We start from the raw sequence: 23,926 nt of genomic DNA, 5'->3' as shown, positions 1-23,926 counted from the left end.
GAGCTGACAATATACGTTATCCAATACATTTTCCGGCGACAGGCTCTGTTATACGCGACTAAACACTGTCAAACAACGAACTTGACTATCCTCAGTGCAACAAGCGTACGCCTTCAGGCAAACAGTTATTTCCTTAAGGGGACACAAAGAGCAAAAAAAATTACTTTCATCTGTATTAGTCACTTACTCTTTTTACAATACCAAGCATACTAGTCTTACCGCGGTACGCTTAGGCTTGGCACGCCGGAAAACACGCAACAACAATATACGAGTGGCGACGCGGCCTCGAAGCTCCTGCCCCAGTGCATCATGACACCATGGACTTTGATGGCATCTGCTAGGGCTTAGTTAATTGTGTATCGCTAAAAATGGACCTTATTGTGTTATACAGGAGGCAAAGCTTGAGCAGGGCAAGTTTCTGGAACGTTAACTGGGGCAACGCAGGCCAAATATATGGGTATACTTTGGAACCTGTGACGTCACGCTGACGTGAGGACGCTCCATGGTCCCGACGCAAAATATGAAAAATGAAACTCTGACGTTCACTTATTCTTCTAAAGTTTGTCTGAAGTTTATTTCACAAAACTGATCAAATGAATACAACTGTGTGCACACACAATGTGGGCCTATAGCCAAAGACTAGTTGTGGGGCCATTTACACAAATGTAATTTGCAGTAATTAGGGTTCTTAAAATCAAATATACTGCAATGGCAACAAACGTGCACTCAAGGAAAGAGTACACGGAAAGTTAGCATTAGTGACGTAAGCAGTTCATTTATAAACAAAAACTTGATATAAGAAAACAGCAGGCATTTATATCCACGTTTGCGTACTAATGGTTGTGGGCATGAAACTAGTTTATGCTTGTTTGGTGAATAGCTGCTGAACACGAATTGTTGAACATGAATTAAGATGATTGCACATATACTGAAATAGAGAGAGACGTGCACTCAAGAAAAAAGTAGGCGGAAACTTATATAGTAACAGTGAGCTAGAGGAGTTAATTAATAAACGAAGATTTGCTCTCAATTCTTATTCTATAGGAAGGAAAGAGAGACATCCAACACTTGTCTATCCGTCACACAACGAGCAAAAAAGAAAAGTGTACATGAAAAGGGTAATTTCTCCTTATTTGGTGGGTAATTTCTGAAGATAGTTTTCTTTTAACTTTTGCGATACGTTTTCTTTTTTATTTAAAATTTGCAGGACTCTTAAGCTTCGCCTTTAAGAATGGAACGCGATAGCATTCAAAGATCTCTGGATGCTTCTCACGCTTCGCGGCAACTGCAGCGTATGTATCCGTAATGTTTACCGGGAAACGCTGGCGGCGAACGCTATGCACGAAGGCGAGCTTTCTGTTAGAAACGCGGCCTCTTGCGTGGGCCACAATGCGGCGGAGGCGAGCGCCGTCTGGAGGTGCTGCAAGCAACCGGGTGCGCCGGTTTTTGGTATTTGGAATTTGCACGCGCCGGCGGGCGCAAATCTCGGAGGCCATGGTCGCTCTATGAATGGTAGAAACGCTGGAAAAGGGGTTTGTGTTTTTTTAGTTTTATGTAACAGAATTGTGCTTCTCGTATATTCAATACAATCCGACGCTATGTATAGGTTGTGTGCAAGTCGTACTTAACGCTTTTTCTGACGTATTTTACCTTGAGGAATTCAATTAGTTCAGTAACATCCTTGCATTACACGGAGGACGTGCGTGGTTGGGTATGCGTGGTTGGGTATGCATGGTTGGAAATTATTTTTGCCGAAACGATGATCGACGCTAGACGCGGGACGCCTACGTCGGATTCCTTGCAACACGGGGCCCTTATCGCTATCACGTTAAAATGGAATGTGCCACAGTTTTGTACTGATAAATTCAACCGGCCTGCTGACATATGCATTTCTCATGAGGGTTATAATAATGTAGCGAAAAGTTTTATTCCATGTTTGACGAGCTGGCTAGCGAAGTATTGAAACGTGAAATAGGCGGCTGCTTATTACAATGGTGTTAACGCACTGGATGCGTTATCGCGAAATCATTATTGCGAAATTGATATTTTTTAACTACTTCATGAGTCTAGAATGATCTGTTGTTTGCTATTAGTGTTCCTTTAAAGTGAAGCTTCCTGTGTGTTCCTTGCCTTTGCACGATGCGTATATGTCATGCCCGCAGCCACAATTCCGTAAACCAGTTAACAGTGCACTAGCATTCGCTGCAGAAGAATGACTGTTTCGCGGAAGCGTTGCGGTTCGCAACACTCAGGCAAGCCGCTTCAAGACGTCCGTTGTTTCCCAATAACGAAAAAGACTCATGCGCACAAGTGCAGGTGTTACCTAGTCGACTGGACAAATAAGAGATGGCTTTGTTCCGTGCGCTGCGACGCATTCTGTAGAGCTGCGACAGTGTACTGTATAAAGGCAACCGGCGACTCTCCGCGGTGCTTGCCTTACGCAAGTGTCGAAAGAACAATAATCTAAGTCCAGGGAAACGCGACACTATTGCACTTTCACGGTTGCGCAACTGCGTCGCATGCGCCCACCCCTTGGGTTTAATAGAAGCTGTGCAATATCGAACCTAAGCAAGGCTGGTGCGCCAGACTAACTCGGTGTGTGCAAACGAAGAATTTCCCATCTCTTTCTCGGCTCAAGAAAAGAACGCGGAGCGCCCGCGTAGATCTGCGACTCTTCCCGACGTTACTAAAACGAAGATCAACACAAACGGGCTGCTGCTTCATTGTTTCTTTAATGGATAATGAACTGAAATTGAAACGTTAAAGGCGCCAGGGCCTTAAGGCCGACGCTTCTACCGTTTTCACCTATTCTAAATCCACAGTATGTGCTTGTAAACCATGCAGGCCAATATATTCTCCTTAGACGCTAGAAGGCCATTTCCAATGTGGCTCGAGCATGGATGAAATCGTGTCAGTTAGTCGAGAGGCTTCAGTCCCCAGGAAAAATACAAGGCCGCAGGCATCGAAGTGGTTTTATGTGCACGCAAAGATATTCTCAAGCACAAAATCAGGAGAATTAATTTATCATTCCGGGCATACTATGAATAAGATAATAAACGTATTCAATAAATACATAAATAAATAAATAAATAAATTATTCAGTCAATCAAATATTTATCATAGTGCCCAGTTACACGGAGCCTGCATACTAGTGCGTTTAAGAACTAATGGGAGAGAAGAATGCAAAGACAGAGAAAAAATGTACAGAGAAGACAACTGTGGTACTATACAAAACAAAGTGAGATAGAGAAACAAATAGGGAAACAAAACGAGGAGGTAGGCGTGAACGGAAGTTAATCATACAACACGGTTATCTGCATATATACAAAGCGCAGGAAATAAAGTCTGTAATAGGTTAATACAGGCTTAATGCTTAATACATCCATGTATTTTTGGAGCCGAGTCATAGGACAGTCTTTAATGTAATAACAAGGTCGGGCAGAAAACGCAGAACGTTGCTTGGTATACTTTTACGCCACAGAAAATTGCACATGATCAGGAAGCTTTGGGCAATACACAACGTCACGAAACACCTCGTAGAGAAACAGAAGGTCTGATTTAATACGTCTTGATTTTAGAAGCATGAGTTGTGGTATGTTTGAGAAAGTTGGCTATGGTCGCCAGAACGGCAAAAGCGGTGCTTGAAGATAGATAATTTATTTCGGACGTGTTTAATCCGGTCAGAATTATATTTGCACGTTTCACCCTAAACTACAGAGGCATACTCTAGTAGCGAAGGCACACAGCAGAATAGAATTTCAAAAAGGCAAGAGGGAAGTCGAAGTCACGCGATATACGGCAAACAATACCAAGAGAGCGAAGGGCATGTTGTTTCGCATATTTAGCTTGGCCAAAGTACAAACCAAGATATTTCATTTCATAGAGTTAGGGTAGTGGAGCATCCCGAAGGGTTCTGGAAATTGGACATGGTGTGCGAGTGAAAAAAAAAATGTCTTTTGGAGGTCAACGCAGTCGTGAACACTGTTCGCGACATGATCGGTGGCGTTACAGACAATGCATCTCACGCAGAGGCGTTTATGCGCTGCCCCGCATACACGAAGCGCAGCTCCCTAAAGCGCCCTCAAGGCCGCACGGGCTCTCGCTTTATATTTTGACTGCTTTCGCTCCGTACAGAGGTTATACTTTGCGAACACAATCGCCGGCGCGCGAACTGCGCACGGCGCTTGTCTGCTTGCAATATCGGAACCTGGTGAGGAGCTCTTAAGGTGCACTAAATAGAAAGATATTTGGGGAATATAGAAAATAGAATAGTATAGAATAGAAATATAGGTGGGGAACGATCCCACGTCTTCGCATTACGCGCATCGCACGTGTGTTGCGAAGACGTTGGATCGTTCCCCACCTGGGGCAAGTTGTTTTTTCGTCGACTTTCATTGCCATTAATTTATGATTTCTTTAATTCTATCAGTACAAATAATTCCCCTATGCTTTCCTTTGTGTCTTTGTTTGCTGGCTTCTCATGATAGGATTCATAAATATCGGGCCCCTGGGTTAACCCCCTTTATTCTCATACTAAATAGAAAAAGCCAGCTGTGTGAGTCTCCGGCCTAAAAATGAACAGACAATTGCTCTGACTTTTAGAGGATGAGCCAAAAAGGCACAAAAGCGGCAGACCGGTCGTGACACCGCTTTGAAGTTGCTGCGTCAGCTTTCCGTCATGCCACGAATTTTAGCGGCATCCGCTCGGCTCTAGATAATATTTTATTGGAAAATATGAATTATGTTTTATAGTTTTATTGGCCGTATAAACATCTAAACATTCGCTCACTTACTAAATTAACCAGCATGGTGTCACACGCGCACAGGCGAACATGAACGATGACCGCGGGCACTCGCTGTCAAAACGCTGGCGTGAGGAAGCGCGGCAGCAGCAGCGAGCGAATTGACCTTCGTGCTGCCTCTCGCTTCAACGCGAACTAAGAGGCGAGAACACAGTTCACACGAAGCTATCAGAACTCGGCGCACTCTGTCCCCATCGCAGATCGCCTTCCAGATAGGGCCCGCGCAGCCGTGCATTACGCAGCTGCCGTTCGGAGCAGAGCGTCCCCTCTTCCCCCGGTGCCTTACGCATAAAGGAAGACATCCCGCTTCCTTGCCCCCTTCCTCCCTTGCGAGCTGGATTCAACCACCACCCTCGGCTACCACTCGCACGCTTTCACCGCACACACGCCATACGGCGCGCGACCACGATGATAATCATAGCATTTAGTCTTTATACGAAATATAACGGCGACGACGGAAACGCGCCTGGAGTGTTGCTATCGTTGTCAGTGTTCCGCCTTTCGGGCGAAAATGCTTCTTTTTTTTTTTCATACAGTGAGGCTTTCTTTGCTAACTCTTCCACGCTAGGCTAAAGCTGGCTGCTGCTGTTTTACCGAATCGCTCACACACACACGACAGCTTTTGTATAACGAGTCGGCTTACATGCAGCCTTTCGCAATCCAACGAGACACGAATAAAAGTAATAACGTCTACAGGTCACTTTCACCTAACATCCAGATCTCCCTCTCCAGAGGTGCACGCAATGTGCACGAGTCTTGCATCGGATTGCCTGTGGGACAAACAGAGGATGTCTTCCGTAAGCAGCGGACGTCCGAATACTCCGAAGAAATGGAATACGACTACCTTAGGAGGAACGTGGCAGCGGGTACCACTTGAACGTGCCGTTTGTGTAACTGTCCAGCTGTGTAAATGCAGAGTTGCAACAGTCGGTACATTTCAATGAATTTTCGTGACATGTAACCTGTCAAACGATTATTATTACCTTGATAACACCGTTGAGCAATTATTACTTTGATAACCTTTCACATGTAATCCCGGATTACATGACGGCAGCATGTCGCTTCAGCTTTAGTAAACAAGAACTAGATTGCAGCGAACGCGTTACACTCACCGCCATTCGTGCCATTCTTATGGGTTTGTTAATATTTACAGCTGAATTTCGGCTTTAAACTAGGCGCATTTTATGGAACTTCTCTTTCCTTCTCGGTCTATTTCCGCTTACAGTTCTGGTTTCCCTTGAAGCTCTGCCTGGGTGAGCGAACGCCGAGATTTATTCCAGCCGAAGCACGCGTTCGATACTTTCATGTCGACGCAAGCTTACAACCGCGCTGGCTCTTCCCGTATGTATTTATTTTGTTACTTACTTGTTTGTTTGTTTGTGAACTCCGGAGTGAACGCATACCCGCACGCATTATACTACCAGCAATAAGCTTGCCGGCCGGAGGAAAAAGAAAACGTGGCGTTGCCTAACGACTCCTCCTTTCTCGCTATGAGCATTGCCTCTTATATGTCGCAAAGGTCAACTGTGATTTTTATACCTTGCGTTCAGCGATATAAAAACAAACATTGTTTCCTGAAAACGACGTGTTCAAATTTCGGAGGATGGGAAGCGCAGTTTCGCACGATAATAGAGCCCATTCATTCAAAGCTGCTGAATACGGAATCTAAAATAGCATTACCTCTTCAACGACAGGCTCTTACGAAAAATGCAGTGATTTAAATTCCGTTCATCGACCCCAGCTTACGAATGAATGTTATATCCTGTACATTTTGAGCGTTGCTTTTGCGTGCCCCGGCATTCGGAATTCGGTCGACGCCACATGTACCTTATATTAAATATTATAGCTTCACGCGCTAACAACGCCTGGCTCTACACATTTCCGTGACCTGCCGTGGTTGCTTAGTGGCTATGGTGTTGCGCTGCTGAGCACGAGGTCGCGGAATTGGATCCCGGCCACGGCGGCCACATTTCGATCGGGGCGAAATGCGAAAACACCCGTGCATTTAGATTTAGGTGCACGTTAAGGAGCCCCAGGTGGTACAAGTTTCCGGAGTCCCACACTACGGCGTGCCTCATAATAAGAAAGTGGTTTTGGCACGTAAAACTCCATAAAAACTACACATTTCCGTGGATCCTGGATGCACAGAACGTGAATTTATATTGCCCATTATAGAAGCAAATTTTGAAAATCACCGACCATGGGCTCAGAAAGACCGCTCAATGACTTTGGATTTGATCAATGTCCTGTAGCGTCGAATGGACTAATGCTTCAACTGGCACGTGTTCTGTCACGTATGCGTGTGATAAAATTAGTGCCGCCTTACAGACGCCTCCTCATATAGTTCAACAACAAGCAGCCAACAGATAATGAAGCCAGCATAAGCATAGGGACAATTAACCCTTCTTTTATTAGAACCTACAATTATTAATTTTGCCATAAACTTAATATACTTAATGAAAGAAACGGTAAATGAAACATGTTGCTGATGGGAGTTGAACCTACAAACTTAGCCTAGCACGTTAAGATGTACTAACTGAGCTACGGCAGCGGCTGACCCCTGGCTAGGCTAGCACTGGCTCTACTTTCTTGGGCTTCTGTGCACGCAACATGAATTAAACCTAGGCCTCGGGTGTTAAGCAGGGCCATTCGCGAGCGTGGCAGCGAATTTTTGTAACAGGCGTCAAGGTGACCTCGAGAGCAGTACGCAATTGGCCCTCTCGAGTGGCGCCGGCCTGCCTGAAGAGATGTGCTGACAAAGATGACACACGCGGTGCCGATGTTTTGTCGTCTTCTTCCTCATTCACCACTGCGGCGTTCTTTCTTGTTGTTCAGAAATGAATTTTCCACGTGGACCGGTCAACGTGTGGTCCGCTGCGGTCTTCGCAAACAGCTGCACGGGTGTATAAGAGTCGGAGTCGACGAGTCGCTACAAAAGCAACTTGTTAAAAAGGTCACCTTAGTGGGGTGGCCTATAGTCGCCAAGGCACTGTTATTCTGGCCCTCAGACTCGGCTTCGAAATCTGTAGTCACCTGAAGAGTTTCCTCATGTTTTGTATTCATTTAAGCTATCCGCGTTAAGCCGGCGAACACATCCCAGTAAAAGCAGCAGAGTGGCCATCAGGCAGCTGTCGCGGCAAATAAAAACTAGACAAAGGACGTTCTGCTTGTCCTATACGGAGCCTTTCTTTTTCTTCTGCTTTCTTTTTGCTTGCAAGCTCGTTTCTTTGTTTTACCACTTACCATGGCATCTTGTTTTTTTTTTAACTTCTGCTATGTATGATCTCTACCTTCTGCAACTTTACTGGACTTCGAGTTGTGTATCTGCGAAATTCCCGATATTATGAGGCGTCAGAGAAGACTGGTGTTCACGTACCGACCAGTCAGGATAGATATCGATGTAATAACTAGACGGTCGCGTCCGTTATGGCCAGTAACAGACGGCGCTGATCGCAAGAAAAGCTTCACAAATACGGGCCAAGGTTCTCTAATGTAACTTCGTAGCGTGCAAACAAAGGACGAGACGGTAGGGAAATGACATGCACAATTCGTCGTTTCTGCCTCGTCCTTTGTTTACGCGCTACGAAGTTGCGTCATGGAGCTAGTCCGATGTCCCAAGGTTCCTTGCCGCCTTGTGTCTCGCTTCTCTCTGCTTCACTGAACCCGTACTACGCTTAACACGACACAGAGTTCCTCGCACCTGTCCCGTGTCCTTCCTCGTCCTCATCGAATTCTGTGCTCGTCTCTACACTCTATATATGTACCAACTAGCCCAAGAATGCACCTAAGATAGTTCAGGAGTGTGGTCGTCACAATTTTTTTTCCGCTTCCCCTTCGCCGCAGTTTGGGGTAGCAGAGCAGCCGCAACATGGCCTGCCTGGCTTTTTCTCTCTCGCGTTCGTCAAGTTGGTATATTCACGTGACGGAAAGGAAGGCGTGCAAAACGCGTACACAAGGGGAACGACAGTGAAAACACAAATGCCGACTATCAGCTGAAGGATCGCGCAGTGGTGGGAAAGGAGAAAGACACAAGACATGCGCGTGCCCAAAGGAGCGCCCGCATGTGTCGATGATCGGCGAGTTGGCACTGCCTTTCCTCGATCGCGTACGTGGGCAGCATACAGGCGCGCGCCTTCCTGACCTTTTAAAGCGAAGAATTCTTGGCGAACGTAGACCGTTTTTTTTCTGCCAGGTGTCTCACCGTTTGCATGGGCAGCGCAGCGCACTCTAACAAAGTGTCCCAAACATTGATCTATGACTAGATTTTAAGCGATCAAACGGCCAACTAGCACTTAATGTCACGTTCGGACTCGATATGAAAGAATGTGCAATCATTTATCGCCGATACGATCACCTCAGCACCGATGAAGCAATGTGCAATCACCTATCGCTAACACATTCGCTCTCGGGTTCCAGAAACAGCGCATCTTGGTTCTGTACACAGCTGCCCATTGGCGTCACCGATGAGGCACACTGGGCTTAATCCATCCTAACCGGCGAATCCTACTAGCGAAAACCACCAGTGATGTCACCAGTCAAGAGACGGTTGAAACCACCAACCACGAACCATCAGTAATTGTGTCAAGTGAGGGACATATGTATAGATATACATAGTCTAAGAATGTAATATTCTAAAATTTAACATAACCATAATCTCTAACAATACAATGTCATATAAACATTTCAGCTTACCACAGTTCGTGACTGTTCTTTTATACCAACGATGCTTCGCATTATGTAATGCTCAACTAGAGCTGTTTCTGCCAAATGTTTTCGCCGCTCAACAATTTTTCGGTTCATAGCCGGCGTTTATGTTTTCATTTCTGTTTTACTTGTGCCCGTACTTTACACAGCTCATGGTCTCCCCTTTAGCTCGCGTAGAACATCATTTCGTATTCGCTTGTTGCGTGACACTCGCCTGTTCCATTACTATCGCCTGGCGGCACAACGTCTATCGTAATATGTGTCGAGTCACCGATCTCTCTTGGGATGTCACTCGCTATCCTTTGACTGCAATATACATTCACTAATCACACCGAGAAATCGTCCATCCGTGCAAAAATCTCGCAGGTGAATGTTAGAGCTCTTTCTAGCAAATATACACCGAATTTTTTTCCTGGTTTAGTAAGAGCAATTATTTGTGTAGAGTTTCTTGTACATCTTTTATTTAATCAACGCGGTTACCCGAGTCGTTGCTGACAAACGTTAATGAATAATCGCGCTCTATACAACATTTTTGTTGGACTAGGGAAGTTGTACTTTTATTTTATTTATTTTTCTGGGGAGGCAAATGTGGACGTTCTACAAATCGGCAGTAGCACAGCAAATCACGCAGCTCAATTGCTTTTTTTTTTTTTGCTATCACTGGTTAAGCTCGCAAGGATGGCTTGGAGGGCTAGTTGGTAAAGCATTTTAAAGGGTTAACAGCGCACACAGGCGGGGACAGAGTGAGGAACAACAGGACACAGCGCTGGTTGGCAGCGGTTAAGCTGTCATTAGCGTCCTCCTGTGAATTTTTATTAGCCTTCAGTTTCTAAAATAGAAACAGTCGCTGGCCCATTCATGATCAATAAGTTCGCTAAGCCACTGCTGAAATTTCTGCATGAGGATGACAAGCACGCCTTCATTTAAACGAACATCTATGCCATCTAAGCTAGAGGGCCAGCAGCTAAATAGAAAAATGCCAGAACGCATTCGTCATTTTCAGGGTCGGATTTCATATTTAATTACTCGCGCCCCACTCTAAAGTTTAACTATTCTTTTCAACGTTTCATCCTTGCCTTCTCTCTTTATTTCCCCCTCCTCATCTTCCTCCTCCTCCTCCTTTTTAATGTTTCCTTCAGCAGTGCGACAGGCGCGACTGAATGAATGAAAGGTTTCATCTTCTGTATTTCGATGTTCACATTGTCACTAAAGAAGTTCCGCAGAAGTTTGCCAGATTGAGGTGGATTCTTGCGACGGATAAAGTCACACAGGCAAAGTTACCACCCATATGAATGCAGAATGAATAAAGTTACAAACGAAGTGCGTTTAAACACTTCTTAAAAACTCTTGCAGACTTCCCAAAAACCTGCGTAAGGTTATACGAGGACCGAAAGGGTAACAAATGGGAGAGGGGTATAGGGAATTAAGCAGCAGACGCTTTCATATGACCATAGTATTTGTTACAACTTTTTTCGATTGTTTATTTTATCTAATTCGTTATAGCAAAACTTCGCGACTACCAGTACCCTGCCGACTCCAATTCGTTGGGCACTCAATCACACGAACCGGTGATCATTTGACCTCGAAATTTGCATTTTGAAAAGAAAGACGAAAACACGGTATTTCGACAACTCGTAGGCAGCCTCTAATTTCGTTTGTACAGATCGCGGTACACTTCGACAGCTGAAAAATGGCGTGAGAAACGAAGAACAAATCGCAAGGCATACAAGCGCAACGCGAGACAACAGGTACAAATCAGCGAAGAAAAGAAGAAGAAACACTGGGAACTGTACGAGCTTGTATGAGCTCATACAGAGCAATGCACAAAGACGCGAAGGCTCACTTTATAGAAAAAGCTTAGGATATCGTAAAAAACGATTACTCTTTTTTAGGATGTGACCCTGCGATCTGAAACCGTCCTTGCACAACACCTTCTTTTGGTTGTTTTGACTTGGCTTTATTGTGTATGTTGTACGCTCGAAAAAAAAGAGAGAAGCCATCGTAGTACTTACAGAAAAAGTTGGTGAAGCTTGCCACATAAGTTGCCATATATGGGACTTCAGAAACGTCAATACTTAAAACTATCTAGTAGACTGGTTACACAGTAAGATGAGAAGAAAGAGAGCCAGTGAGAAGGAAGTTCTCTCTTCGGCACGAACTGTTTGCTACCGTAGAAACAAATGACAGAAAATAATGTAGTTTACGGATAGTGTGCATTAGAAAATGTTATGGTGCTATGATTTATAAAATTCAGTAGATGTGACAGTTTGTTGGGAGCATAGATTTCTTGAAGGTCGACAAATGCTCGTATCTTGTTTGTTACTAACAAAAATGCTACTAATCACTAAGTAACTCACGTTACAAACGTATGTTATAATTTATCCCGAAGGGCATACTTGTGCGAATGTTAACAAAGGAAATAAAAAGACAAGCTGATATTACCTTTTATATTACTAAATGTCCAATTGATTTAAAACGGTAGTTGGCAAACGAGCAGTGGCGAACATGGAAATGCGAAGACACGAAGTAGTTTATTTCTATCAATTCTATTCACGTCGACTGCAGCACACCACTGTAAGTCAGTGCCTCTAAGTTGGCCACTTACGTTGAACGCTGGTGCCGGTGGCAAATGTCTTGTGTTGACGACGCTGGTCGAACAGGCAGACGTTCGCAGACAAGACTGTTCGATGACGGCAGCGATCACTGACTGACTGTTCGAAGCTCGCGGGCCGAAGCGGAGTGGTGCCGTTTCGGTTGGCACCGCAGCAGTTAGTGAGCAGCGCGCGACACCTTTTTTCCCCCCTACCCGGCTGTTCTCTAGGCGCGCACAGCGCCCACGCTTCCTGCCAACGGCATTAGGTGCTCCTTTCGAACGAGAATGGGAAATAAAAAAATAAAATAAAGCGAAAGTCCTTCTGCCTCCCCGCTCGACAGTACTTGTGCTTTTATTATTGGCAACCGCGACCACGCAAACCGAAACTGACAGAACAACGGCCCAGCGCCGACAAGCCCGAGCTTGAAGTGAAAGTCGCCTGTTGCTGAAAGTATTTCGCCCATCTAATGGGGAGGGCAGAGGTGGGAGGGGAGGGTTGCTTGTACGCGGGAGGGCATCGCGGCAGACTCACGCTGATTGGTTGAACGCTAGTGGCTCGTCATTCGTTGAGGGATGCGTCTTTCTTCTTTTCCCTCCGCGTCTTCCACGGTCCTGTGATCTCTCTCCTCCCGGCGTCCCTCTGCTTCGACTATACAGCCTCCCTTGCTTTCCCTACTTTCCCGAAGCAATCTAGCGCCTTTGTCTGACGTCGCCATCTGCCGTGAAGTCACCGAACTGCGCGAAAACTGCCAAGACTGATAGACGTATGTGCTCCCTAAAGAGAGCGAGCAGACGACGCTTCTCCTTGTGCCCGGGAACTTTGAGCGATACGAGTGGCCATATTTCTGTGCCGGCGTAAAAACGATTTTGATCACAGTCCTCGGCTATTCGTGCTGTTCCATAACTTTCCTAATTCACTGCTCGATGCGTCAACTGCTCTGCTCGTTGTCGCTCGCCAAATGTCAGAACAGACCTCCTAATTGACCCGTTCGTGATTCACCCGTTCATGTCGATTTGCGGTCAGTGCACACTATTTAAACGTTGAATCAACGGCACAGACAATTCGAAATAGTCTTCGACACAGTAGTTACTATCATCGTCAGCAGCAGCCTGGCTACGCCCACTGCAGGGCACAGGCCTCTCCCATACTTCTCCAACTACCCCGGTCATGTGCTAATAGTGGCCATGTTGTCCCTGCAAACTTCTTAATCTCATCCGTCCACTTAACTTTCTGCCACCCCCTGCTACGCCAGCTGGTACATAAGAAGTCGATGAATGAGTTAGCGGTAAGAGGGAAAATAGAGGAATTCCAGATCAAGTTACAGAACAGGTATTCGGCTTTGACTCAGGAAGAGGACCTTAGTGTTGACGCAATGAACGACAATCTTCTGGGCATCATTAAGGAGTGTGCAATAGAAGTCGGTGGTAACTCCGTTAGACAGGATACCAGTAAGCTATCGCAGGAGACGAAAGATTTGATCAAGAAACGCCAATGTATGAAAGCCTCTAACCCTACAGCTAGAATAGAACTAGCAGAACTTTCGAAGTTAATCAACAAGCGTAAGACAACTGACATAAGGAAGTATAATATGGATAGAATTGAACATGCTCTCAGGAACGGAGGAAGCCTAAAAGCAGTGAAGAAGAAACTAGGAATTGGCAAGAATCAGATGTATGCGCTAAGAGACAAAGCCGGCAATATCATTACTAATATGGATGAGATAGTTCAAGTGGCTGAGGAGTTCTCTAGAGATTTATACAGTACCAGTGGCACCCACGACGATAATGGAAGAGAGAATAGTCTAGAGGAATTCGAAATCCCACAGGTAACACCGGAAGAAGTAAAGAAAGCCTTGGGAGCTATGCAAAGGGGAAGGCAGCTGGGAAGGATCAGGTGACAGCAGATTTGTTGAAGGATGGTGGGCAGATTGTTCTAGAGAAACTGGCCACCCTGTATACGCAATGCCTCAGGACTTCGAGCGTACCGGAATCTTGGAAAAACGCTAACATAATCCTAATCCATAAGAAAGGGGACGCCAAAGACTTGAAAAATTATAGACCGATCAGCTTACTGTCAGTTGCCTACAAACTATTTACTATGGTAATTGCGAATAGAATCAGGAACTCCTTAGACTTCCATCAACCAAAGGACCAGGCAGGATTCCGTAAAGGCTACTCAACAATAGACCATATTCCCACTATCAATCAGGTGATAGAAAAATTTGCGGAATATAACCAACCTTTATATATAGCTTTCATTGATTACGAGAAAGCGTTTGATTCAGTCGAAACCTCAGCAGTCATGGAGGCATTGCGGAATCGGGGTGTAGACGAGCCGTATGTAAAAATACTGAAAGATATCTATAGCGGCTCCACAGCCACCGTAGTCCTCCATAAAGAAAGCAACAAAATCCCAATAAAGAAAGGCGTCAGGCAGGGAGATACGATCTCTCCGATGCTATTCACAGCGTGTTTACAGTAGGTATTCAGAGACCTGGATTGGGAAGAATTGGGGATAAGAGTTAATGGAGAATACCTTAGTAACTTGCGATTCGCTGATGATATTGCCTTGCTTAGTAACTCAGGGGACCAACTGCAATGCATGCTCACTGACCTGGAGAGGCAAAGCCGAAGGGTGGGTCTAAAAATTAATCTGCAGAAAACTAAAGTAATGTTTAACAGTCTCGGAAGGGAACAGCAGTTTACAATAGGTAGTGAGGCACTGGAAGTGGTAAGGGAATACATCTACTTAGGACAGGTAGTGACTGCGGATCCGGATCATGAGACTGAAATAATCAGAAGAATAAGAATGGGCTGGGGTGCGTTTGGCAGGCATTCTCAGATCATGAACAGTAGGTTGCCTGTTGAAAAAATTTAACTGAGTGTCTATGTCATCGGGGACGTACTTGAATGTCTCGGGGGTGCCAGGTGCCAGTTGGGGGTGGGGTGTCATATATGTCTGAAGACCCCCTCGTTCCGCCGGCTTGACTGGGCGTAAATGGTTAAGAATGCTCCGGTAACCAGCAACCCGATGTACCAGAAGTGTAGTGCCGCAGAACTGTCGGCTGTAGCTTTGTCAACATGCTACATAATAATTGCGCGAATGTACGGGCTTAAAAATTTGATTCGCTAAGTGGTCGCTAAACCACTCGCCGCGCGCTCGTGCGCTGCGCTCATGATCGGAGCGGGCGTCGCTAAGCATGCAGTCTGGCGATGTGGCTCTTTGGTCCCTCTTCCGTTCAGTCTGAGCTATCCTGAAATAGCATATCTTAAATAACTGCTTAAATAGCAATCAGAGGAAACATTGCAATGCTGGAATTGAGGACCCAAAGTCATATCGATAACTCAACAAAAAAATTTTCTCGAAACAAAATAGTCTTGGGTGCTATAGCATGCAATACTGGCAATGCGGGCGGCCCGGTATGGCCGTACCGAAATAAATATGAAATAATGCACCAGTGATGCTGATATTTCTATCCTCTCCACTGCGAGTCCAGACCAACAGTAGCGCAAGCCTTCGCTGGCACGCGCTTCATCGTGGCCTTCTCTTTTTTTTTCTCTCTTTTCTTTTTTTCTCTCTTTTCCTTTCTTTCTCTTTTTTTTTGCATGGTAACGCCAGAAATCGACGCGAAGCGTGCTCTGTTCTGTTTCCAACTTTATGGCGGTACCGCAGCTCGGATGATGACGTTTGCCAATAGCAGAAAATAAAGAAAGGCTGTACGGATCAGAATGAAGAGAACTCATAATTGTCATAGCGTTGTCACCCCCGCAGCAGGAAAGCAGATGGAGTTCCCTAATAGGATGAGGAGATCGTCGTCACTGACGCGCTATTTAATATATTCGTTTGGGTTCAGAGCTGCCCACGGCCAAAATACTGCACACCGTATAGTACCTAGGACGAATCCAGTGATGTTGTTGTTGGGCAACACATGACTGTCGAGCTTCAATTTTGCAAACGCAATGTCGTCTCTAAAATCGCTAATTAAAACTTTATTAGAATATTTTTGTTACTTGTGAGCCATATTTTCCACAATGCCGCATCTGTATTGGCTGCTAAGCGGTACAGTCTGACAGCAGATGTGCAAATGCGCTTATCGCAAGTTATCAGTACAGTAGTACCCTGTGGTACTTGGTGCAGAAAATAAAAAAGCGTGGATACATGCTACCATACAGTTTCTAACCATATTACCTAGAGGGAAATCCGGCGCTGCTGCGCTGTGGTATGCCTTGGAATGCCGGTATAGACCTTTTCATCGGGCGAGGAGGAAGGGCGCGCGGAGAGCCTTTCCTCCTCTCTGGCTTGGGCGAGCCGGCGCGGTGCTACTTGAAAGTATTGCTGTCGCGTGCTGCGGAACGATTTCGAGATGTTTTAGATGGTACTTTGTGAAATTTACGCCATGTCCGTTCATATAAGGTCGTCAGGGAAGCTTTTCGATGCATCGGTAACTACATGACTATTTTAGGCTTGTAGCGCAGCTCAGGAAGAGCAAAAAAGGAAGAAGGTAGGGGTAATCAAAGGGAACGGAAAACAGAGTGAGCGCTCACTCTGTTTTCCGTTCCCTTTGATTACCCCTACCTTCTTCCTTTTTTGCTCTTCCTGAGCTGCGCTACAAGCCTAAAATAGTCATGACATACCAACTCGCCCAAACTGCCACGCTTTTGACCTTCATTTCTAGTTCAACGGGCCCCTCTCTTGCTAGTAGCGCTCACTCTGTTTTCCGTTCCCTTTGATTACCCCTACCTTCTTCCTTTTTTGCTCTTCCTGAGCTGCGCTACAAGCCTAAAATAGTCATGACATACCAACTCGCCCAAACTGCCACGCTTTTGACGGTAACTACAGTAGGCGGAAATATCTCTTGGGGGCGCAAAAATGTGACGCGCTTTATCAGCCGCGGTGTACGCACGGTGTATGTATGTGTTGTGAACTATTTTGCTTATATCGGTTCTAATTCAACAAATAAAACCGGTGTCTCTGTATTAGCAGCATGAAATGGTAAATCTGATCACTATCTGATCACTTGGCGTAGGAAGTAAAACATAAAGCATAAGAGCGCATGCTCGTGCACGGCCAACCTAAGGCAACCACGAAACATCTAAGCGGCAGGCGCTATCAAATATTTGTGATGCACCGGCATCGTTCTCGCGCATTTCAAGTCTAGTAGGCTTCAAATTACCATGTGTCTACGCTAGCCTTCCTGCATGAGGCTGATGGCGCTGCTCAACACAGCGATCTCTGCGGTTGGTGAACCAGCACGATACATATGTAAGCTGTGCGTTTCAGCATTGCCTTTTTGGCCTGTATATAGCCATAATATATGAGAGGGATCGCATAAAAAGAATGCGATGCCTATTTTTGAGGACAAAATTTTTGCAATACGTGTGAGTGCGTCGCAGAGAACGGAACGAACACAACCGAAAAAAAAAATTCGGTTATCATCCTCTTTCTCGAAAAAGCAAGAGAAAACGGACTAACGCCGCAATACGACCTCGCATAGTCACGCCGCACAACGTTTATAAATATATAACCGCTGATAATATATAACCGCTGGACCATGCGGTATATAGAACAAAGATATCTGTAATCCAGCACCTACCACTGCTTACGACGCTTGCGCAGTTCGTAAAGAGCCCCTTTGCTGGACAAGCTTAATTCAGACTGTAAGGTATGCTACTATTGCTTGCCAAAACTATTTTATTCAGGGGCGGGAACCTTATCCATCGAACCAAGTAGTTACGCAACGTAACCTGCAGCGAACAGTTTTAACGATTGTCGAAGTATAACATCACAGCTCCTATCGTAGCAGAACGGTACCCACGCGATCGTCGCGTATGTTTCATCGCTCCTAAACCGCAGCTTAGAAAAAGAGGATAATACTGCAATAAGGTCACATTAGTGATCGGAACATTCAGAAATACACAATTGATCTCCGAGGCTGATTGTGGGCTCAAATATGCACGCACACATCGCGCTGCGTGTTCTGCCCACCTCAACGCCAGCAGAAATTTCAGCCATGACGCCTTAAACCACTTCAGCACGTTTCACAGAACCGTTTACCACGTAGAATACGCACGTCATGCTAAACAGACCGCACGACCGCGAAAACAAACGCCAGAACCTACCGCCGAGCGCATACCTGCCATGCAAAAGACCGCTTTCACCCAAGCCAGTATGGCGCTGCTCATAGGCGGCGCCACTGCGTTCACAATATGGCGGCGCCTACGAAAAAACGGTCTTATTCAACGTTCTTTTAGACATCAGTTTCGCAGCTCCTTATACGCGCCCACTGGCCGACGTGGCCGCAGCGGCTGTCACTGGAGCTACCGGCGCTGCAGTCGCGTCTTTCGTCACGCGCGGCGCATCGTCTGCTCCTGCTGCGATGCGTCGTTTGCACCAACTGGCCTGTACAGCTTATCCGTCGGTAAATGTAGTTTTACCTGCCGCGCTTAAGTAACAGTGACTTTACTGCGTCGGTGTATCTGTGTAATGTGTCTTGCAGTCGCGTCTCTCTTCACGCACGGTGCTTCGCCTATTATGATTACTGCGATGCGTCCTTTGCCCCACCAAACCGGTACAGCTTGCTCGTTAGTGAATGTAGTTTAGCTGTCCACTCAAATTTTTATGCCAAGGTAAATGAAAAAAAAAAAACGATATCCCTGTGCCGACTATGAAATGCACGGTTTCTGGCGCATCGAGGCTGTAGCTGTACGGCGCAGATGAGCGGCCGGGTGCGACGATTCGGTTTTCCAACCAACTTGTCCTAGTCAGAAGCGCCACAATGGTCTGCTCAGTGCTTTTTCTGGCAGCGTATTCATACCATATGTAATAGAGACAAGCGCCTGTATATAATCTGCAGCGGTGCTAAGAGCGCGTCGTACGCAGCTGGAGATTGTAAGGTGCACCAAATGCTACGCCTCAGCTGGTAAGCTAGCTCTCGTTATTTTAATGCATAAACATTCTTTGGCGAATACCGCTGCAAAATCTGTCATGCGAAAAGTGTAATGCCTTCTATCAGCGCAAAAATGCGTAATTTGCAAAGTTAAGACGTACATTTAATCATTAAAGCTGTGTAAATGTAGATGATTGGTATCTGTATAAGCTATCTAAGCGATAAACAAACGAAATTCCTATTTGGAAACTGAATGTGCTCGGTGAATGTATCCGCCCGCCATCTGTTCCGTTTATAATAAGTTAACTTGTGCATGCCTTTTTACATGTCCTACACGCATATAAAAATATGTACGTTCAATGTGATCGGCAGGAAGTGACAAGAACCGATTGACAATAAAGACTTTCGCGGATCAAAGGATTACTTCATTTTCTACAAACAAAATTGACAAAGAACATTGTGAAGTCTTTTATTTGCTTGAGCAACCTCTTTTAAAAATAATCTTGCATTTTTTATTGGCGGGTCACATGCACGTGCTCTGTAAAGGGCCGTTTTATATCTCTATTTTTTATGTTATTTTTGTCAAGTGAATGCACATGATCACATAAAACTTGATTAGTCATGTCAACTATTACAAATCTTCACATTCAAATATAGGCACTCACAGGTGGTTTCACCAGCCTAACTGGGGTGTTCCCGAATAAATCGCCGGAAGCAGAATTCACTGAAGTGTGATAAATCAATATTTAATCCTGTACGCGCTCAATAACCATGAATATACCCGGATTGTTTTGAACAACCTCATATCTCTATGAATAAATAGGCTTGTGTGTGTGTGTGTGGGGGGGGGGGGGGGGTACAGAATCACGCATATTTGAAGCCACAGGCATTTTTCTTCATCGTATTATCCATACTTATGTTTCTGTGTAGTCGCTTGAGGGTTGTGTTCGGAGGCTTGCTCGAACAAAGTTGCCTCTACAGCAAGACATAACGTTCACAAGCTTTTGCAAGTGCTGCACTACACTGTTTGTGGTGCACATATGATCTTGTACGTCGCTGTTTTAGTTTGGCTTGATGTTATGCACACCGGGCTGTGTTTAATTGTCAAACCGTCTGCTTCTCTGGGGATGATTTCAATTATGATTTTGAAGGTAGTATAGCCGCTCGAAATAGCATTTTGTGGATTTTGTTGTAGCTTTTCATGCAGCAAATTAGGTGCGATACTCTTCACGGACAACACTTTTCATAACTCAAAAGGTTCCACCTATTGAGCTAGTTGCTAAATTCACGTAAAATGATTCACATATCGCTGCTGCATGGTGTCATCTTCAATAAATTAAAGCTTTCAGAGTACAGAAGGCAAGATCACGGCCAAAGGCTTGTTGATCACAGTCAGTAGTGCGTATTTCGAAGGCAAGCGCAACAACATTTCAAGTACAATTGGTTTGCCACCTGCATGAAGTGCCTCTCTGCAAGCTTCCACCGAAGTGCCTGCCGACATTCGGGCTGGTTCTGTTGGTTAACTTCGCTTTTGCATCACATTTATTGGCTTCGAGATGTGTTCGCGATGACCGAGAATAACTAAGTCGTGGAATCGTGTGCCGTGAACAAGCGTCCATGTTTCCAACGATGGAATCGATATATAGTTGTTCTCAAGAATTAAAATATAGATCGTCGTCCTCAACATGACGTTCACACACGTCGTACTTATCTGTGGGTCATTCTTTCTTTCGGTGCAGCATGTGTTTCCATATAAAAATTGCTCTGCCGTCGTCGGGGTGCAAAAAAATATAGTGACCACCAGCATCACGTTGACTCTGGCCGCTTGGAGCAGCCGTGGGCAAAGCAGAACTGCATAGGGAACTTCTTCCTATTTTGAGACGCCGAAACACTTCAGCGTGAAACTTTTCAGCGAAAGAAACCGCCGCACATCACACGATGCCAACATGACCGCAGTAGCGACAGACGAAGCAGCACCACCGAAATGAAAGCAGAAATTAAAGCAGAAGCTAAACCAAAAGTGAAGTAACGAAAGACGCGATCGCAGCGCCACTAGTTCGCGTGACCGCCACTTCGGCCACCTCCCGACCGGAGCTGTGAAACTGAAGTACGTCTAAGAACGTTACTAGGACTTTAGCCACCCTAACGTCACTAAGAACGTTGGGTATATTGCGACTTTGGATTGACATCGTTCTCGGAGAGCCAGTACACCTTGAAGACGCGCCTGGCAAGCACCGTTCCGTCTGTCACAATGATTCATATTCTACTAAAACAACATGTAAAAAGCTCTTTCAGGTTTATTGTTACACAAAAAGATGTTTTGTTTAACTATGAAAAGTTGTTATTGCATGCACAATTATATGAAACGTATAAAGTACCAGCGGGTCGCTAAAGTTGGAGGACAGACGACAAGATTTGCGCTCGCTTTGGAACAGTTTGTCATCTGTTCTTGCTTTTCTTCGCTTGGTTATGCATTAGAGGTGAGTAAACTTCACTGGAAGATGTAATATGCGTGAATTGAAACATTTTATGAAGATTTTACTTTAAGAACGCGTTATTTGTGTAGCCATATCCACGTTTTAGACGAAGCTCCTTACAACACCATGCAGCCAATACAAACCTCGCAAACACATATACTATACTGAGCGTACTGCTGTGGTGGATAGCCACTACCCCAGGAAGCACGTAGCTATATATAGTAGACGTTTTCTTTCCAACTTGACCTAGCCCAGGACATAGCTAGCAGCCGTCCTTTGTGAGCTGTACACCAGACGTAGACCTCTACAAGCCAGCTGGTAGCTCGCCTAATGCTCCCTCCAGTTACAGCTAGTAGCTACCTTGGTAAGCACTGCTGTAGCTGCGGTGTAGACATTCAATATCCAGGCATGCTTCAGCTTCGCAGGTGCTATAGTTAGCTCTACTTACCATGTTTACAATCCTGAAAGGTTGAATTCTTATTTTACATGACAGTGCGAAAGCGCAAGAAAGGAAGCGACTACAGTAAAATTTTCACTTTTACTGTGGTCAGTATCTTGTGCCAATTGCCAACCAGATGAGCTGTTGTCCAGCCCTCGATTTCATGCAACTGTAATATTGCACAAATATCAAATTGATAATCATTTAAAGAAGTAATAAATACTGTGCAACAAATACTTTTTGTCAATACATAGCACCAGTGCCGAAATAGTTATTCCAATGTTCACTAAAGAAATGTATTTGTGCTCTATGTATTGTTCTCCCCCTCCGTAAACTGAAAGAAACAGTTTTCGCCTAAGCTCACGCAAGTATATGCATTTCTATGGATCAAATGGTATGATCACTAACCAACTTTGATGTTACCAAAGTTGCTAATGAAACATTGTTAAAGGTCTTTCTACAAAGTATGACGTCTGCCACTATGCATGTGCACCACAAAAAGTGACTTTACATTATGCCCACTTATTTTTAAGAATTTAAGATACTGCTTAAGTAAGTGTAGCAGTTCAGCCTAAGCACACACCGGCTGCGATGCACATAATGCATCGCATTCAGCTCATTTTGTTTGGCCATTCTCAACGTTCAAGCACCATTCCTGTAATAATTCTACATGTTCAGAGTCATAAGGGACCATTGTTTTGTGATACTAGTGGATCAGTATTAGCATACTATACCATGCATGCCGGCTATAGCAGTGCACTTAATAAACATGTCTGCTTGAAATGGTGCAACAAACATACAATTCTATTTCCCTTGTTTCACTGCATGCACGTCTTATGTGCCAGTAGACTAGCACTGGTCTGAAAATGCATGGATCCACATGCAAAAGTCACATATACCGTTTGCATGACGGAATACAGCCAATAAATATCACTATCACCTCGGGTAAACTGCCCTCTAAAAGGTTGCAGATCGTACTAATGGCAGCAGAACTGAGTGTGCAGAGTGCATTTTAGGCAAGATGAAACAGCATGCAGAAAGGCTGCTTTCTGTTTCTACGCAGACACAACCATATTCGTATATTAGAGGCTGGATTGCGCAACATTTTGACGAGAAATCTTGGGATACATTGTAGAGATTGCGGAAGTCAGCCATTCTTTAAGAATTGCAAGATTGTGAGCAAAGATGGCAGCCAAATGATTCGAGAGATAATCGAAGCCGCTGAGATTGCGCGTGTGGGAAGTATGTGCGTAAGCATGCCATCTGTCTCCCTTAGAGCAAACGAAATAGATTTCCTCACATGCTAATCTGAAATTTTGTATCCTCGTTCCTTTTTTTTTTTTGCACTGTCGAGTGCAGCAAGAATGATCACGTGACAAAGCCGGCTTGGCATTGATGGATGGCCCTGTTTGTAAAGCTTTTTTGTCGCTCTCCCCCTTTGAGTATCCTCCTGTTTATTCCGCTGACAAGGGAATAAAACTATTGTTGCAAGTAGCGCTCTGTGGTGTGTGTTTCTCTTCTGTGTGTCTCGTCAAAATGTTGCGCAATCCAACCTCTAATATGCTATACTAACACGCCCAGCCTTCAACCTTAGCAAACATCCATAATGGCTTACAGATGCTTAAGGGAGCAGTAAAAAATGCAGTTTATTTCATAAATACAAATGTGATTCAGTATGGTCGCCATGAATATGTATAATACAGTGGGTACTTAATAAATGCAACTTCTTTACAGAGAACTTAGAAATCTTAATTATCAATGCAACAAAAAGATTGTAATTAAAATATTTATGAAATGCGTACAGGGATCAAGTAGCTTTTTTTATTTTTTTGAGAGCATCACTAACTGTAGTACACTTGATTTTCAAATAAAGCAAACAGCACAGAAAAATAACAGGCTGTGACTTTGACAGAATTGTAAACTTAAAAGGCAGGAAAAGTGCATTCACAATGCTCACTTGAATATATCTTTATAGTAACCAATGTTCTAAAAGACTTGTTTGCCTAAATAATGGCTGTAAAAAA

The 23,926-nt window shown here is 44.8% G+C and overlaps 1 protein-coding gene and 1 long non-coding RNA gene across 5 annotated transcripts in view; one reads left to right on the top strand and one right to left on the bottom strand.

Annotated features, from left to right (window-relative positions):
* Nucleotides 1–23,926, bottom strand: part of Gpb5 (Glycoprotein hormone beta 5) — a 134,914-nt gene that overhangs the window by 47,008 nt on the left and 63,980 nt on the right. The window contains exon 1 of one of the 2 annotated variants that reach the window (XM_050192932.3): nt 12,112–12,501. The exons of the other annotated variant lie outside the window; for it this stretch is intronic. The gene's annotated coding sequence lies outside the window, so the exon portion shown is untranslated. Of the gene's footprint in view, nt 1–12,111; nt 12,502–23,926 lie in introns of those variants that run through there. 2 annotated transcript variants of the gene reach the window in all.
* LOC129388128 (uncharacterized) overlaps nt 1–23,926 on the top strand; it is a 156,188-nt gene that overhangs the window by 90,546 nt on the left and 41,716 nt on the right. Inside the window, exons 4-5 of one of the 3 annotated variants that reach the window (XR_008615157.2) lie at nt 6,028–6,143; nt 9,219–9,487. The exons of 1 other annotated variant lie outside the window; for it this stretch is intronic. This is a non-coding gene — a long non-coding RNA (uncharacterized lncRNA). Of the gene's footprint in view, nt 1–6,027; nt 6,144–9,218; nt 9,488–23,926 lie in introns of those variants that run through there. One more of the 3 variants, XR_008615156.2, reaches the window with a different exon arrangement.

Source organism: Dermacentor andersoni, chromosome 10 (assembly GCF_023375885.2).
Source record: "Dermacentor andersoni chromosome 10, qqDerAnde1_hic_scaffold, whole genome shotgun sequence".
Lineage (NCBI taxonomy): Eukaryota > Metazoa > Arthropoda > Arachnida > Ixodida > Ixodidae > Dermacentor > Dermacentor andersoni.
The sequence above is the reverse complement of the archived record's forward strand: the minus strand, read 5'-3'. Positions and strand labels throughout refer to the sequence as shown.